Raw genomic sequence first — 13,468 nt, 5'->3', positions numbered from 1 at the left:
AAATTACCACAGCCCTGTAAGTCTTAACTCATTCCAGCATTAACTCTAAGGTCAAAAGTCCAAACTTTTATCTAACTATCTAAAGCAAATAAGGGTAAGACTAAAGGTACAAATTATATGGACACAAAATTGCTGTCTAGCTGTCAACCTGTGAAAACAAACAAGTTATGTGCCTCCAAAATACAATGATGAGACATGCATAAGATAGACATTACCACTACAAAAGGGAAAAAAAGAAAGAAGGACGGAGTGATAGCTCCCAAGCAAGCCCAAAATCTAGAAGGCAAGTTTCATGTGATCTCAAGTTTTGAGAATAAGACGCTTTGGCTGGATGTTCTGCTTTCCTTTTCTTTTTCTTTTTTTTTTTTTTCTTATTTTAATTGGAGGCTAATTACCTTATAATACTGTAATGGTTTTTGCCATACATGCACATGAATTAGCCATGGGTGTATGTGTGTTCCCCATCCTGAACCTCCCTCCCACCTCCCTCCCCATCCCATCCCTCAGGGTCATCCCAGTGCACCAGCCCTGCACAACCTATCTCATGCATCGAACCTGGACTGGTGATCTATTTCACATTATGATAATATACGTGTTTCAATGCTATTCTCTCAAATCATCCCACCCTCACCTTCTCCCACAGAGTCCAAAAGTCTGTTCTTAACATCTGTATCTCTTTCACTGTCTCTCATATAGGGTCAACGTTACCATCTTTCTAAATTCCATATATCTATCTATCTATCTATCTATCTATCTATATCTATATCTATATCTATATATATAGATATATATGCGTTAATCTACTGTATTGGTGTTTTCCTTTCTGACGTACTTCACTCTGTATAATAGACTCCTGTATCATCCACCTCATTAGAACTGATTCAAATGCATTCTTTTTAATAGCTGAGTAATATTCCACTGTGTATATTGACCACAGCTTTCTTCTCCATTTGTCTGCTGATGGACATCTAGGTTGCTTCCATGTCCTGGCTATTATAAACAGTGCTGCGATGAACATTGGGATACATGTGTCTCTTTCAGTTCTGGTTTCCTTGGTGTGTATACCCAGCAGTGGGATTGCTGGGTCATATGGCATTTCTACTTCCAGTTTTTGAAGGAATCTACACACTGTTCTCCATAGCGGCTACACTAGTTTGCATTCCCACCAACAGTGTAAGAGGGTTCCTTTTTCTCCACACCCTCCCAGCATTTATTGCTTGTAGACTTTTAGATAGCAGCCATCCTGACTGGCGTGAAATGGTACCTCATTGTGGTTTTGATTTGCATTTCTCTGATAATGAGTGATGTTGAGCATCTTTTCATGTGTTTGTTAGCCATCTGTATGTCTTCTTTGGAGAAATGTCTGTTTAGTTCGTTGACCCATTTTTTGATTGGGTCACTTATTTTTCTGCAACTGAGCTGCAGGAGTTGCTTGTATATTTTTGAGATTAATTCTTTGTCTGCTTCGCTTTCTATTATTTTCTCCCATTCTGAAGGCTGTCTTTTCGCCTTGCTTATAGTTTCTTTCATTGTGCAAAAGCTATCAAGTTTATCTAGGTCCCATGTGTTTATTTTTTGTTTCATTTCCATTATTCTGGGAGGTGGGTCTTAGAGGATCCTGCTATGATTTATGTTGGAGTTTTTGCCTCTGTTTTCCTCTAGGAGTTTTACAGTTTCTGGACTCATATTTAGATCCTTAATCGATTTTGAGTTTATTTTTGTGTATGGTGTTAGAAAGTGTTCCAGTTTCATTCTTTTACAAGTGGTTGACCAGTTTTCCCAGCACCTCTCGTTAAAGAAATTGTCTTTTTTCCATTGTATATTCTTGCCTCCTTTGTCAAAGGTAAGGTGTCCAAGGTACATGGATTTATCGCTGGGCTTTCTATTTTGTTTCAATGAACTAAGTTTATGTGTTTGTGACAGTACCATACTGGCTTGATGACTGTAGCTTTGTACTATAGCCTGAAGTAGGGTAGATTGGTCCCTTCAGTGCCATTCTTCTTTCTCAAGATTGCTTTGGCTATTCGAGGTTTTTTGTATTTCCATACAGATTGTGAAATTATTTGTTCTAGTTCTCTGAAAAATACGGTTGGTAGCTTGATAGGGAGTGCATTGAATCTATAGATTGCTTTGGGTAGCATCCTCATTTTCACTATATTGATTCTTCCAATCCATGAACATGGTATATTTCTCCATCTGGTTGTGTCATCTTTGATTTCTTCCATCAGTGTTTTATAGTTTTTTCTATATAGGTCTTTTGTTTCTTTAGGTAGATTAATGCCTAAGTATTTTATTCTTTTCATTGCAAAGGTGAATGGAATTGTTTCCTTATTCTGTTTTCTCACTATTAATGTATAGGAATGCAAGGGATTTCTCTGTGTTAATTTTATATCCTGAAAATTTACTACATTCATTGATTAGCTCTAGTAATTTTCTGGTGGAGTCTTCAGGGATCTATGTAAAAGATCATGTCATCTGCAAATAGTGAGAGTTTTACTTCTTCTTTTCTAATCTGGATTCAGTTTTTTTTCTTCTTCGATTGCTATGGCTAAAACTTCCAAAACTATGTTGAATAGTAGTGGTGAGAGTGGACACCCTTGTTTTGTTCCTGAGTTTATGGGAAATGCTTTCAATTTTTCACCATTGAGGATAATGTTTGCTGTGGGTTTCTCATATATACCTTTTATTATGTTGACGTATGTTCCTTCTATTCCTGCTTTCTGGAGGGTTTATATCATAAATGGATATTGAATTTTGTCAAAGGCTTTCTCTGCATCTATTGAGATAATCATATGGTTTTTATCTTTTAATTTGTTAATATGCTGTATCACATTGATTGACTTGCAAATATTGAAGAATCCTTGCATCCCTGGGATAAAGCCCACTTGGTCATGGTGTCTGATCTTTTTAATATGCTGTTGGATTCTGTTTGCTAGAATTTTGTTAAGGATTTTTGCATCTATGTTCATCAGTGATATTCACCTGTAGTTTCCTTTTTGTGTGTCATCTTTGTCTGGTATTGGTATTAGGGTGATGGTGGCCTCATAGAATGAGTTTGGAAGTTTACCTTCCTCTGCAATTTTCTGGAAGAGTTTGAGTAGGATAGGTGTTAGCGCTTCTCTAAATTTTTGGTAGAATTTAGCTGTGAAGCTGTCTGGTCCTGGGCTTTTGTTTGTTGTAAGATTTCTGATTACAGGTTCGATTTCTGTGCTTGTGATAGGTCTGTTAAGATTTTCTATTTCTTCCTGGTTCAGTTTTGGAAAGTTGTACTTTTCTAAGAATTTGTCCATTTCTTCCAAGTTGTCCATTTTATTGGCATATAGTTGCTGATAGTAGTCTCTTATGTTACTTTGTATTTCTGTGTTGTCTCTTGTGATTTCTCCATTTTCATTTCTAATTTTGTTGATTTGATTCTTCGCCCTTTTTATCTTGATTACTCTGGCTAATGGTTTGTCAATTTTATTTATCTTATCAAAGAACCAGCATTTAGCTTTCTTCATTTTGGCTATGGCCTCCTTTGTTTCTATTGCATTTATTTCTCCCCTAATTTTTATGATTTCTCCCCTTATACTAACCCTGGGGTACTTCATTTCTTATTTTTCTAGATGCTTTAGGTGTACAGTTACATTGTTTATTTGATTTTTCTCCCATTTCTTGAGGTAAGCTTGTATTGCTATGAACCTTCCCCTTAGCACTACTTTTACTGAATCCCATAGATGTTGGGTTGTTTGTTTTAATTTTCATTCATTTCTATGCAAATTTTGATTTCTTTTTTTATTTCTTCTGTGATTTGTTGGTTATTCAGAAGTGTGTTGTTTAGCCTCTATGCGTTTGTATTTTTAATAGTTTTTTTTTTTCCCTGTACTTAACATCTAATCTTACTGCATTGTGATCAGAAAAGATGCCTGAGATGGTTTCAATTTTTTTGAATTTACCAAGGCTAGATTTATGGCCCAGCATGTGATCTATCCTGGAGAACATTCCGACTGCCCTTGAGAAAAAGGTGACATTCATTGTTTTACGGTGAATTGTCCTATAGATATCAATTAGGTCTAACAGGTCCATTGTATCATTTAAAGTTTGTGTTTCCTTGCTCATTTTCTGTTTAGTTGATCTATCCATAGGTGTGAGTGGGGTATTAAAGTCTCCCACTATTATTGTGTTCCTGTTAATTTCCTATTTCCACTGGTTAGCATTTGCCTTACATATTGCAGTGCTCCTATCTTGGGTACATGTATAATTGTTATATCTTCTACTTGGATTGATCCTTTCATCACTGTGTAGTGTCCTTCTTTGTCTCTTTTCACAGGCTTTATTTCAAAGCCTATTTTATCTGATATGAGTATTGCTACTCCTGCTTTCCTTTGGTCTCCATTTGCATGAAATATCTTTTTCCAGCCCTTTACTTTCAGTCTGTATGGGACCCTAGGTTTGAGTTGGGTCTCTTGTAGACAGCATATATAGGGGTCTTGTTTTTGCATCCATTCAGCCAGTCTTTGTCTTTTGGTTGGGGTATTCAACCCACTCACATTTGAGATAATTATTGATAAGTATGATCCCTTGCCATTTACTTTTTCTTTTGGGTTCGAGTTTATACACCTTTTCTGTGTTTCCTGTCTAGAGAAGATCCTTCAGCATTTGTTAAAGAGCTGATTCAGTGATGCTGAATTCTCTGAGCTGTTGTTTCTCTGTAAAGCTTTTGATTTCTCCTTCATATGTGAATGAGATCCTTGCTGGGTACAGTAATCTGGGTTGTAGGTTTTTCTCTTTTATCACTTTAAGTATGTCCTGACATTCCCTTTTGACCTGAAGAGTTTCTATTGAAATATCAACTGTTATCCTTATAGGAATCCCTTTGTGAGTTATTTGTTGTTTTTCCCTTGCTGATTTTAATACTTGCTCTTTTTGTTTGATCTTTGTTAATTTGATGAATATGTGTCTTGGGGTGTTTCATCTTGAGTTTATCCTGTTTGGGGCTCTCTAGCTTTCTTGGACTTGGGTGGCTATTTCCTTCCCCATTTTAGGGGCGTTTTCAACTAGTATCTCTTCAAGTATTTTCTCATGGCCTTTCGTTTTGTCTTCTTCTTGGACTCCTATGATTCAAATGTTGGGACGTTTAACATTGTCCCAGAGGTCTCAGGTTGTCCTCATTTTTTTTTTAATTCTTTTCTCTTTTTTCCTCTCTGCTTTATTTATTTCCACCATTCTATCTTGCACCTCACTTATCCTATCTTCTACCTCAGTTATTCTCCTATTGCTTCCCTCCAGAGTGCTTTTGATCTCAGTTATTGCATTATTCATTATTGATTGACTGTTCTTTATTTCTTCTACGTCCTTGTTAAACTTTTCTTGCATCTTCTCAATCCTTGTCTCCAGACAATTATCTGTAACTCCATTTTATTTTCAAGATTTTGGATAACTTTTACTATCAGTATTCTGAATTATTTTTCAGGTAGACTCCCTATCTCCTCCTCTTTTGTTTGGTTTGGTGGGCTTTTATCATGCTCCTTTACCTGTTGAATATTTCTCTGCCTTTTCATCATTTTTAGGTTGCTGTGTTTGGGGTGGCCTTTCTGTATGCTGGAAGTTTGTGGTTCCTCTTTATTGTGGGGGTTCTTCCCTGTGGGTGGGGTTGGATGAGTGGCTTTTCAAGGTTTCTTGGTTAGGGAAGCTTGCATCGGTGTTCTGGTGGGTGGAGCTGGATCTCTTCTCTCTGGGGTGCAATGAAGTGTCCAGTAGTGAGTTTTGAGGTGTCTATGGATTTGGTGTGACTTTTGGCAGCCTGTATTTTTGTGCTCAGGGTTATCTTCCTGCATTGTTGGATAATTAGCTTGGTATGTCTTGCTCAGAAGCTTGTTGACTCTTGGATGGAGCTTGGTTTCAGTGTAGGTATGGAGGCTGTTGCATGAGCTCTTGTCAATTAATGTTCCCTGGAGTCAGGAGTTTTTTGGTGTTCTCAAGTTTTGGATTTAAGCCTCCCGCCTCTGGCTTTCAGTCTTATTCTTTTAGTAGCCTCAAGACTTCTCTATCCATACAGCACCAATGATAAACAATCTAGGTTAATGGTGAAAAGATTCTTCACAGTGAGGGACATCCAGAGAGGTTCACAGAGTTACATGGAGAAGAGAAGTGGGGGGAGGGAGATAAAGGTGACCAGGAGGATAAGAGGGGGAATCAAAAGGGGAGAGAGCAGTCTAGCCAGTAACCAATTCCCTATTTGCTCTCCACAGTCTGCAACACTCAGAGAGGTTCACAGAATTCCATAGAGAAGAGGGAGGAAGGAGATAGAGGTGACCAGGAGGAGAGGAGGGGGAGTCAAAAAGACAGAGACGAATCTAGCCAGTGATCAGTTCCCTAAGTGTCCTCCACAGCCTGGAACACCCAAAGAGATTCACAGGGTTAAGTAGAGAAGAGAACGGGGAGGGAGGAGATAGAGATGATCTGGGGGAGAAAAAGCAGAGTCAAAAGGGGAGAGAGCAATCAAGCCAGTAATTACACTCCTAAGTAAAAATGGGTACTGAAGATTGGATTCTTAAAGGTACAAAATTGATAACAAATACCAAAAAGCAAAGATTAAAAATCTAAAGTAGAGGTTAGACTCTCAAATTACAATATTTTAAAAAAATTACAAGTTATAAAAAAAATATATGAAATTTGCTTTAAAAATAGCGTCCTTTTTTGCAAAGTAATAGTAGGCTTTAAAAATGAAAATTAAAGGAGCAATAAAGAACTTAAAATTAGAAAACATTAAAAAAATAAAAAATGATGATAGTAAAATATATCTAGGAATTTCTCTGGAGCTGTTGAGAGCAGTGTGGGGTCAGTTCAGTTTCAGATAGTTCCTCGTTCCAGCTTGTACTTCTTCTCAAGGTCTATAGGTCCCTTCCAATGTAGCCAATGCTAACTATAGGGTTTTAATCTGTTGGACCTGTCACTTCCAAAGTGGTTCCCTCTTCTTTGTTTACTTTGGCTTCCTCTGTTTTCAAGTCTCTTCAGTATCTAACTTCCACTCTGACACAAGGGGGCAAAGGTGGTCATTTATTTAAGCTCACTTGTTCAATTGTGCTGTGGGGAGTGAGGAACCCTGCAAACAAATATCACTGGCGTGTGTGGGGAGTGCTCGCAGTGTCTGAGCCACACTGGGTTTGCCCCTGCTCACAGTGTGTGTGCTTTCCCAGTCTACACTGCTCAGGCTCCAGGTTGCTCTGCAGGGGAACTGTCTAAACCGGGCCCTGGGTTGAATGCACTTCCTAGGTCTGAGCCGCTCAGGTTCAGGTTCTCAGGTACTGCACAAAGGCACAGACTCAGTTTTGTACCCTACCCATGTCCAAGCAGCTCAGGCGACCAAGTGCTTGGCAAGTGCACTCTTCCCAGGTGGGGCGGTGCATCTTATCACCTCTCTGGTCCCAGCCGCTCAGATTCCTGGTTGTGCAGCAGGAGCACAATCTCAGGTGTGCAGTGTGTCTCCTCTGGGGAGCTGATCTCTGGCTATGACCCAACTGGTGTATGTCAACCATCCAGGATCCCAGGAAGACTTGGTTAGCAACTGGGAGACTGCTTGCAGTTTGGTAGAGGATGCCGTCTCTGGGGCCGAGTTTCTCCCTTGCCTTCCAGTTTTAGCTGTTGCCCCTCTGCATCCTTGACTCTGGCGGGGAATGGGCCGGTCCCCTGATGGCTAGCTCTCCTCTGGTATTTGCACAGTCCTTTGTTCTGTGAGCGGGCCTGGCAGTGCCTTAGGTTAGAGCTTTTGTGGGGAAATTCTCTCTCTCTCTCTTTCCTCTTTTTTCTGTCTCTAGCTATCCCACAGTTTGTGTTGCTATCTCATGTTAGCTCCCTCAGATTGCCCTCAGGGCATTCAGGCCCGGTCCTTACCCTAAGCAATGCAGCCCAAGCCTCCCTGTTCAGCTCCCGCTTGCTGGTGGCTGACGCGAGCGCCTGGGGTACTTCTCTGCTGGGAGTTGCGGTTAGGCGCTTAATCTGTGGGTTTTATTTATTTATATTTTCCCTCCCGGTTTATGTTGCCCTCTGAGATTCCAAAACTCCCCACAGACCCGCCGGTGAGAGGGTTTTGTGGTGTTTGGAAACTTCTCCTCCTTTATGACTCCCTCCCCGGGATGGGTCTCTGTCCCTAACTCTTTTGTCTCTCTTATCTTTTATATTTTGTCCTACCTCCTTTCAAAGACAATGGGCTGCCTTTCTGGGTACCTGGTGTCCACCAGCAGCATCTAGAAGTTGTTTTGTGGTATTTCCTGGGCGTTCAAATGATCTTTTGATGAACTTGTGGGAGAGAAAGTGGTCTCCCCGTCCTATTCCTTCACCATCTTAGGACTGCCCCCGATGTTCTGCTTTCTAAACCCAGAGAGACAGCAGTGTAGCCTTCTAGACTTACTGAAGTAGCAACAACACCACCATAGCTTACTGTGTTAGTTGCTTAGTCATGTCCAACTGTTTGTGACTCCATGGAGTGTAGCCCGCCAGGCTCCCATGTCCATGGGGATTCTCCAGGTCACAATACTGTAATGCATTTCCATGCCCTCCTCCAGGGTATCTTCCTAACCCAGGAATTGAACCCGCGTCTCCTGAATTGCAGGTGGATTTTTCACTGTCTGAACCAACAGGGAACCCCACCCCCAAACTTTAGTGGAGGGCAACCCACACTGTGGCTCCCTACAGTGGCCTCACCAACGCTTGGGTTCTCTCTCTGGAGGAGTTATGTGGTGCGGGGGTGGGATGTATATTGCACCCTCAGTATTCTGCAAAATGGCCCCATGCCTATCCCTATGGCTCCCTGGGTATTGGCTTTGTCCTTTGAGATCTAGGTGGATGAAGCCCTGCACCACCAGAGCCTATATACTCTTAGGCTGTGGTAGGAGTGGCAGTCCTGATGGTCTCTGAATCACCTTCAGAGTCCTTCTTCCCTTGTTTTGAAGAATAGTGCAGGTTCACATTCCTCAGTGGACTGGACTTATAGGACCTAAGAAGTTTTCCTCCATGTTTTCCTGTTTCCCCTATTTCCTTTCATCCTAGCTGGAACCATTTCTGCTGGGATAATTGCATCCCCATCCTAGTTTTTGTTGAAATGGTTGATTAAATCCATTGTTCACACCCACAATAATCTCCTTATCAAATGATATGTCTACCACTAGTGCCAGCTAGAGGAACCAGAGATCAAATTGCCAACATACGTTGTATCATCAAAAAAGCAAAAGAGTTCCAGAGAAATATCTACGTTTACTTTATTGGCTACGCCAAAGTCTTTGACGGTGTCTATCACAACAAATTATGGAAAATTCTTAAAGAGATGGGAATACCAGAACACCTGACCTGCCTCCTGAGAAATCTGCATCCAGGTCAAGAAGCAACAGTTAGCAATGGACATGGAACAACAGACTGTTTCCAAATTTGGAAAGGAGTATATCAAGGCTGTATATTGTCACCCGGCTTACTTAACTTACATGCAGAGTACGTCATGAGACATGCTGGGCTGGAGGAAGCACAAATTGAAATCAAGATTGCTGGGAGAAATATCAATAACCTCAGATATGCAGATGACACCACTTTATGACAGAATGTGAAGAAGAACTAAAGGACCTCTTGATGAAAATGACAGAGGAGAGTGAAAGTTCAGTTCAGTCGCTCAGTTGTGTCCAACTCCTTGCGATCCCATCAATTGCAGCACACTAGGCTTCCCTGTCCATCACCAACTCCCAGAGTTTACTCAAACTCATGTCCATTGAGTCAGTGATGCCATCCAAACATCTCATCCTCTGTCATCCCCGTCTCCTCCCACCTTCAATCTTTCCCAGCATCAGGGTCTTTTCAAATGAGTCAGTTCTTCGCATCAGGTGGCCAAAGTATTGGAGACTCAACATTCAGAAAACTAAGATCATGGCATCCAGTCCCATCATTTCAAGGCAAATAGATAGGGGAAAATGGAAACAGTGACAGACTTTATTTTCTTGGGCTCCAAAATCACTGCAGATGGTGATTGCAGCCATGAAATTAAAAGACGTTTGCTCCTTGGAAGAAAAGCTATGACCAACCTAGACTGCATATTAAAAAGCTGAGACATTACTTTGCCAACAAGGGTCCATCTAGTCAAAGCTATGGTTTTTCCAGTAGTCATGTATGGATGTGAGAATTGGACTATAAAGAAAGCTGAGCATCAAAGAACTTATGCTTTAGAACTGTGGTGTTGGAGAAGACTCTTGAGAGTCACTTGGACTGTAAGGACAGTTCATCCTAAAGGAAAGCAGTCCTGAATGTTCATTGGAAGGACTGATGCTGAATCTGAAACTCCAATACTTTGGCCACCTGACGTGAAGAACTTACTCATTGGAAAAGACCCTGATGCTGGGAAAGATTGAAGGCAGGAGAAGGGGACAACAGAGGATGAGCCCCGGGAGTTGATGATGGACAGGGAGGCCTGGTATGCTGCAGTCCATGGGGTCCCAAAAAGTGAGACACGACTGAGTGACTGAACTGAACTGAACTGCACTGAACCATGTGTATGTGTGCTCAGTCAGTTGCTCAGTGGTGTTGAACTTTTTGTGACCCCATGAACTGTAGCCCTCCAGGCTCCTCTGTTTATTTAATTTTCCAGGCAAGAATATTGGAGTGAGATGCCATTTTCTACCCCATGGAATCTTCCTGACTCAAGGGTCACACCCAGGACTCTTGCATTGACAGGCAGATTCTTTACCACTGCACAACCTGGGAAGTGCAATAGTGCTTTATTCCAAATAAACTTCCTCATTTTTTGTAATATGGACAAATCTTTAAGCTCTGGTTACTTTCTGCTTAAAAATTTTACCTTCTCTTCATTTCTTTCCTCTCACATTTTAGTATAAGTAGCCAGGGGAAACCAAACCTCTCTTTTAACACTTGTTTAGAAATTGCACAAGCCAAATGTTTGGTTTCATTGCTTACAAGTTTTGCCTTTCACAGAACATTAGAAAACAAACAATGTAGCCTAGTATTTGCCTCTTTATAACAAGGATCACCTTTTTCCATTGTCCAATAACATGTTCCTCATTTTTGTCTGAGACTTCATCAAAACGGACTCTACTATCTATATTCTACCAATATTTCATGCATGATTACTTAGGTATTCTCTAAGAATATTGACTTAGGTATTCTCTAAGAATATTGAAGCTTTCTCTACCCTCTCTCTTCTTTCAGAGTTCTCTCCAGAATCACCTTTAAAATTCTATTCACAGCAATCTAGGCTTTCTATATCATGCACCTCAAAACTTTCACAGCCTCTGTCCATTATCCAGTTCCAAAGTCACTTCCACATTTTCAGGTATTCATTATAGCAGCACCCTCCAAATCTCAGTATAAATTCCTGTTTGTTTGTTTGTTTGTTTGTTTAGTTCAGGATGCTATAGGAAAATATCATAGACTGGGTGGGCTTATTTATTTCACACAGTTCTGGAGGTTAGAATGCTGAGATCAAAGTCAGCTTCTCATGAGCATTCTCTTCCAGGCTGCAGACTACCAACTTCTCACTGTATCCTCACATGATGGAAATTGGGTGAGAAAGTGCTCTGGGATCTGTTTTCTTTTCCCTCTGTCTTTTTTTTAAAAAAGAATTAATTGAAGGATAATTGCTTTACAGAATTTTGTGGTTTTCTGTCATATATCAAAAAGAATCAGCCATCTGTACACCCACGTCCCCTCCCTCCCGAAACCTCCCTCCTATTTCCCTTCCCATCCTACCCTCCTAGATTGTCACAGAGATAAGGATACTAATACTACTCATGACGGCTTCACCTTCATGACCTAATTAACTCCCAAAGAACCCACCTCCTAGTACTGTCACATTGGAGGTTAGAATTTCAACATATGAATTTGTGGAGATAGAAAAACATTCAGTTCATTAAAAAGTATAAAGTAATCAAACCTTATATTAATAACAATGATTAAATAGCTAACATTTATTTAGACACTGTGAACACTTGGCATTGATTACCTCACTCCCATTTTACAGATGAGAAATGTTACACTCATAGAGGTGAAGTTACTTGCCAAGATTACATAGCTAATACGTCAAGAAACTACAGTTCAAACTTGGGCTATCTAACCCTCATGATATTAACCTTTAAATAAGCCATGCCCTCAGACCAATATAGATATGCAGAAGCAGAATGAAGTGGCATGAGTAAAGAAATCATCCAAATACAAATGTCTGCCTCACTAGTTATACTGCCACATTTATCCAAAACATTAGTCATCAACCTCATAAAAATATTCATTGCAGTGTTATTTATAATCATGAAAAATTAGAAATAAGCCAAATTTCTAACAATAGTTGAACAGCATGTAAAGTATAGCTCCTGTAATAATGAATCTCAAATGCATCCATTACTCATTCATTCAACAAACATGTATTGAGTATCTACTATATGCTAGGTAATCCTCTACATGCTAGGGAAATACAAACGAACAAAACAATGTCCTTGTCCCACACTCCCATGAAGCATTCAAAGATTTTTAAATGATATGAGAAAATGCTTGATGAAATGCTAGGTTATGTATTTAGTATGAACTAAATTATATCCACACAAAACAGTTCTATGTTGGAATACCTTTAATTTCCTATTTTATACACTTATATATTATTCATACTTACTGCACAAGCATCTAATATAATAATAATACATTTTTATATTTTATTTCTTGGGCTCATACACATAATTATTTCAGTGACATTAGATCATTCATAATAGTTCTGTGCTCTCATCTAGCAAATGCTTTACACTAACTCTTTAACTCAGTTGTTACAAAACTTTTTTTTAAATGGCCAGACAGCAAATATTTGAGGCTCTGAAAACCATGTAGTCTCTGCAAATACTACTCAATGCTGTTATAATACAAAACCACCCATAGACAATATTTAACTGTGTTTCAGTTAAGTCTGTGGGCCATATTTTCCCCCATGGACTGTAGCCCACCAGGCTCTTCTGTCCATGGGATTTTCCAGTATTCTAGTAAGAATACTAGACTAGGTTGCCATTTCCTTCTCCAAGGGATCTTCCTGACCCAGGGATTGAACCTGCATCTCCTATGATGGCAGTCTCCTGCACTGCAGGCAGATTCTTTACAGATTCTTTATCAGGGAAGACTTATACTGTGCTGATACTACTAAACTTCATAACTGACACAAACACAAAGCTCTTTCTATTTCCACTGTTCAATTTCCTAATTATAACATCTTTGAGAGATACATATTAACCACATTTTACAGAGGAGAACACTAAGGCAAGTTGTTAAATTCAGTTCCCAAGGGAGATATCAAATCTCCTGTTGCCTGGAAAGTATACATACATAAATGCTAATATTAAACTTTCTAGGGGATTTGTTCCTTAGAAGAACCTTATTCTGAAATATTTTGGAAAATAAACCAAAAAATTAATTTTCATTCTTCACCAAAAAATATCTATTTTCATGTGTTTTGCTCAGTCAT

The 13,468-nt window shown here is 39.7% G+C and overlaps 1 protein-coding gene across 7 annotated transcripts in view; it reads right to left on the bottom strand.

Moving 5' to 3' along the window:
• The window catches only part of OPHN1 (oligophrenin 1), a 750,938-nt gene that overhangs the window by 552,223 nt on the left and 185,247 nt on the right, over positions 1–13,468 (bottom strand). The gene's annotated exons all lie outside the window — the stretch shown is intronic.

The sequence above is a fragment of the Dama dama genome, chromosome X (assembly GCF_033118175.1).
Source record: "Dama dama isolate Ldn47 chromosome X, ASM3311817v1, whole genome shotgun sequence".
Taxonomy (NCBI): Eukaryota; Metazoa; Chordata; class Mammalia; order Artiodactyla; family Cervidae; genus Dama; species Dama dama.
The sequence above is the reverse complement of the archived record's forward strand: the minus strand, read 5'-3'. Positions and strand labels throughout refer to the sequence as shown.